The sequence below is a fragment of the Lathyrus oleraceus genome, chromosome 3, assembly GCF_024323335.1.
Source record: "Lathyrus oleraceus cultivar Zhongwan6 chromosome 3, CAAS_Psat_ZW6_1.0, whole genome shotgun sequence".
Taxonomy (NCBI): Eukaryota; Viridiplantae; Streptophyta; class Magnoliopsida; order Fabales; family Fabaceae; genus Lathyrus; species Lathyrus oleraceus.
The window spans coordinates 126677079-126683105 of record NC_066581.1 but is presented as its reverse complement, the minus strand read 5'-3'; positions in this window follow the sequence as shown (position 1 = coordinate 126683105).

Genomic DNA, 6027 nt, shown 5'->3' with positions numbered 1-6027 from the left:
GACTTCCAATCCTCATCTCACATCTGTTTTTGATTTTTGACCTTGACTTTCAATGTTATTGGTCAACATATGAGGATTGGTACATGATATTCCATTTAATTCATTTATATTTCTTTTATCATTTTGTCATTTCCATTTCTCCTTCTTCTTCTTTTTTTCTTTTTGATCAATGAGATGAAGGTTGATAAGTTAGCATTGATTAGAGGGATTTAACCTTCCTTGGTTCAAATCTAATTCATCTTGATCAATTGATCAAGTGAGTGGCTTTACATTAAGGATAGGTTGCCTTTTAAATCATGCATAAGGCTTAAACCAATACAAGATCAATTCTCTTTTTCTTTTTGGCATGGCAAGTTGTTGGGACTTGGTTCACTAATCAAGACTCCTAACTTGTGTTTGTTGCCTACATTATTATTGACCGGCCTCAGATAGTTGTGACTTCTACATAAGTCCAACTACGATTGCTTAACATAGAGCTAAATTTTCCTTATGGCACACTAACGACTAACACTAACTATTGACAATTAACATTTACTTTATGCAATTTACTTTAATGCAATTTACCATTCTTGCACATATTATTCATTTTCTTTTCTCTTTGCTCACTTGAGCACATGTTTATGTTAATGCCATTTGCCTTTGCTCACTTGAGCACATAATTGTGTATATATTATTGTGCTTGTGTTTTGTTTTGATTGTTGTGGACCAAATGCAAAGAAATGGACTTAGTTTCTAGGACTTTCCCTATGCAAAGAAATGGAGAATTGGACTTAGTTTCTAGGACCTTCCTTATGCAAAATTGGAGTAAATGGACCTTAAGGATGAAGATGGACTAGAAGGACCAAATTCCTAAACTCACTCTTGTCTATTCTTGTTCTACTTCATGGAACTTTTGATGTGTGTGTTTTTTGTGTGCTAGGAGTTCCCATTTGAGCTTAATTGGAAGGTCATTTCCATGTTCATCTAAAGAGAGTGATGCAAAAAAACCATTGGAGGATTCTTGGAAGCATGACCTTGTGTTTGATTGCTTTTACTTTGTGGTTGCTTATTCCAAAGGATGGGAGCTACTTGGATCATCAATATGATCTCAAGAGAGGAACTCCTAATGTGGTTCATTTCTTTCCCTTTCTCTTTTGCTTTACTTAGGATTTAGCCCTTCTTCTTCTTCTCTCCATTCTAACCCAAGCCAAAACTCTTTGTGCAAACATTTAACCTTTGTTTTCAACATTAGAAACCTAAGCCTTATGCTTTTGATTTTCAAACGTTCTTTTCACAACACTTATTTTGAATTGAACCTTTTAATCTACTTTGACCATTTTTGTGTATACTTCTAATTGGTAAATATAACCCATTCAAATGTCTTTTGTGGTTCCAATGACCACCTTCTTAATCAAATTTTCCATAACCTTTAGCTATTAGGTTTGAGTTATCTTTGTGGTAGATCTAATACTCACCTATATCCTTAGTGATAGACAATGAGTCTTCCATGCTTATTATAGGGTTAACCCCTCACTAGCATGTTGAAGCTATCCTCACATGGTAGATTTGTGGTTTGGTTGAGTTTTCTCCCTTTGATAACAAAAGACCTTAAGGCTGTTGGACCAATCAATTTACCAACTTGTTTTGAAATTTTTACCCCGAACTACGAGGTTTTGATCCTAATCTTTTTATAAGATGGTACGTAGGCAATGGGTTTATCCATCCAAACACAAAATGTAAATAAGCTTGTATATTCTTTTCTCATCTCTTCAATCATGTTTGCACAAAAAAAAAATTCACAAGACAACAACCTTCACAAGTATGAAAAGGGCTCCCTAGGAGTACCTAGGATGTTTTGGGTGCCTAACACCTTCCCATTGCATAACCAACCCCCTTACCCAGATCTCTGTTTCTTTTACTAGTTTTTGTTAAAACTTTTAGGTTTTTGTTTGCTTTCTAACCATTCCTTTGGATAAATAGAAGTGCGGTGGCGACTCGACTTGTATGATTTACCTTGGATTTAGACAATATCTCTAATGGTAACGAATACCCCGCTACAGGTACCCATTCCGCTTCGTCTAACTTAGCCTCCATTAAGACCCTCATCGAGGGAATCTCCAATTCTATAGGGAGGACTACTTCCATACCATATACTAAGGAATAAGGGGTTGCCCCTGTTGAAGTTCTATTGATGTACGATAACCGTGTAACGCGTAAGGAAGCATCTCATGTCAATCTTTGTACGTGACTACCATCTTCTGGATGATTTTCTTGATATTTTTGTTCGCATCTTCAACGGCCCCATTCATCTTGGGTCGATATGATGATGAGTTATGATGTTCTATCTTGAATGTTGCGCATAATTCCTCTATGGTCTTGTTGTTGAGATTGGACCCGTTATCAGTGATGATTTTGTTGGGACTCACGTATCGACATATGATATTGTTTTTTCAGAAACGGGTGAATACGTGCTTCGTGACATTCACATAAGTGTCGCATTACGCGAAAAACCGGCGGGAAAACAAAACAACAGAGCCGCCACCATGCGTTATTTATCCCAAAAGAGGGAAAGGAAACGCTCGAAGTAAACCTGGAAAGGACATGGTCTCGCGACCAAAGAGAATGGGATCGGGAGTCGGTTATACGAAGGGAAGGTATTAGCACCCCTACGCATCCGTCGTACTCGACGGGATCCACGCACAAAAGGAAGGAAAATGGTTGCTAAACACTGCTCACAAACAAACACACACTGGCTGAAAGAGACACAAGAAAACAAACAAGACTGACTCGGCAGGATATCGCATCCTGGGCGTACTTAGTCTATCAAGCATAGACATCAGAGTCGAAGTAGTTCGGACTGGGGAAAACACATGCTCGCTAGGATATCGCATCCTATGCATACGTATCTTCTTGGACTAAGAAGAATCAGAGCATCCGTAGCTCGGCTCACACATACAAACAACACAGACACAGGCAAACGTGGAATCCGAATGCCAATCGCTGGACTTACATCAGATTCCGAACCAAAACACACCCACACTGGAAACCAGATGCCACTTGATGGACTTATACCAGACTCCAAGCACACAACAAGAGGATACGGAATGCCAATCGCCGGGCTTACATCCATCTCCTAACACACACAAAGACAAAACAAAAACGGGCGCCCGGAGAGATCTGCTCATCTCCTGCCTACGTACCTCATCTGGTATGAGGATCAGGGCGACGTAGTTCCCCTACGGAGGGACACAGGACTAGCCTAACCAGATAACAGAGGGAGACACAACTAGGGAGACTAACTCGAGCCTAGATGTTATCATGCAAACTCGTCCCTAAGTCAAGGTTTCTAGCTAGCTTGCACATGGAGCAAGCTATCCTATTAGCACAAACAGCAAAGCAAATAATCACAAATAGCACACACTATATGCACACAAAGTGAGGCTCAATCAAAGGTTAGGCTGCAAGAGCAAGCCAACTGTATCAGGGTGATGTTAGCTCTTAACCCTAACATTGAGAGTTAGGGTGAAGTTGATGAAAGGTGAGTGAAGATAAGACTTCACAGCTCTTATCCCTGGCCAGGGAGAGCTTCAGACAAAGAAGTGTGGGTTCATAGAGTGGGAACCCTTCTACACTTATGACACTGACTCAACTGTACAACTGTACAAGGATCTTGGGTTAATATCCCAATGCATCAACACCAGTTGTGTGAGCAGAGGGATGACTCAACAAGAATAGCAGGAGATGGATTGCACATCTCTTGTGTTCTGCCAATTGCCTTATCAAAAGGTCTTTTCCTGCTTGGGGACAAAAATAAACAAGCACAAACATTGCCTCTTAAGGAGGACTTCAGACAGGTGCCTGGCCAAGTAACAGACCAGGTCTTCCAGACTACATGGAGAAGAGATCATTATACCTCAATGCTCAAGCTAGCAAGCAAAGCAAAAGCAAGTTCTCAAGGGAACTATAGCAACTAAGGTACCTGAAATCAATCCAACATAATCAATACTCAGCTCAAACAAAAAGCAAACAGACAATGGTCAACAGTTAACTATACAGTCAAACAATAGTTAATGCCCAAAGGTGCAAGCCACATGGCACAAACTCAAGTTTCAAAACCTACAAAACAAACTCAAAGTTAGTCATAAACAAGCAATAGGCCCACTCCAATTGAGTGCACATCATCAAGCATAAGCAATTGTGCTTTTAACCTGAAACAAAGCTCAAATGTGAGAGCACAAACCACTAGTACAAGACTAGGGTCAAAATGAGAGCAAAAAGTCAAAACAGAACATGAAGCTTATCAAAAGTCAAGATCAATCAAATAAAAATCAAATCCAAGTGGTTTCACATTCATATCATCAACCATTATCATTTCATGAGGTAAAGAGTACAAAACATGCAATTTAGAACCTCAAAGGACCAAACAGAATGATTCAATCCAAATCAACTCACAAACATTTCAATAAATCACCAAAAAATTCATGATCAAATAGCATTCACACCATGATCTACACACCAAATTTCAAGTCATTTGGACTAAGGGAAGCAAGTCAATTAAATTCATCAAGTCAACACAAGTTCAAACTAGCTCATACAAGGCACCAAACCATGCAGCCACTTCAAGCAATCATAAAACAGAATTGGCATAAGATAAATGAATGAAACCAAAGCCATGGCAAACTTCAAGATGTCTATAATACACATGCCAAATTTCAAGTCCATCCAATAAGCAACAAGAATTTCACAAATCATATAAAATCATGACTCACAAGAAGTCAACAATTGGTCAAGCAGGGAAGAAAATCTCAATCAAACTGGAAATGCACTCAATAAATCCACACAAATTCACATTAAAACTTAACATCCAGAAGATTTAGCATGCAAAAATTCAAGTCATTTAGAGTTCATATGGCATGGTAACAAAAATCATGAAGTTGCACAAGAAATGGTGTGACACAAATTGTCACACCTCTAAAGATCATAGCATATCTCACAATCCAGAAACTCAAAAATCACAAACCACATATCAAAATGCTCCTTAAGATGTCTAGAATAAGCATGCAAAGTTTCAAGAATTTCCAATTAAGCATCATTCTTTCATGATCAAAATGGTAAGCATGGTACACAAAATGACATGTATGAACAAACCCTAGCCAAAACAGAAATCCACATGTGCACAATTTCCACAAAAATCATCAAAAAATTCTAGAGATTACAAGGATCATCATGGAAAAAATCTCATATTATTTGGACAAAAAATGAATGAGTTATGATTTATTTAATGTGGTGAAAAATTAAAAAAAAGTGAACAAGGCAAAGTGAACATGTGAAGCAAATGAAGAAAATAATGCAAAGGCCAAAATAGAAAATGTCATCATGCGGAATCGAAGTGGTGATCAATTCAAATCCAGCGCCACTTAAGTGAAATGCCGCGTTTCACTTAAGTCTGTGGCGCGCTCTTATTGGCTCATGGCTCACAAACAGAAAGTTTCATGCAAACACTCGGACAAATGGATCAAAGCAGTGCTGGAAAATGAAAATCTGGACATTCAAGCAACATTCATCGTGTTCATCAAGGTCAAGAACAAAACTCCACAGAAATTCATGAAACTTATGTCAATCGAATCATCCTTCATCATACATCAATAATATGACATTGATTTGTCCTAATTCTACGCATGGCAAAAGGATCGAGCACAATAAGTTTCAACATCCAATATTCAAATCCACACATCTTCTTCAATTCTTAATGAAAATCAAAAAGACAAGGTTCAGCATGCTCTACAATGGAAGATCTACATAAGCCATATCCTAATTTCAACAATTAGAGAATTCGAATTCCAACCTTCAAGTGATGCAGTGCTGGAATCTTGAGTTTCTGGCTTGGTCTTGTTGAAACAGATGCTTAGTGATGATGCAGAAGATGATTGAAGGCAAGGAAACAGCTCAACAATGCTCAGGTTCGATGCAATCTTCAACTGTTATATGAGTGTGCAATCTTCAGCAGTTCCAATTCAGCATGAATTCTCAATGATCTTCCTTCAATTC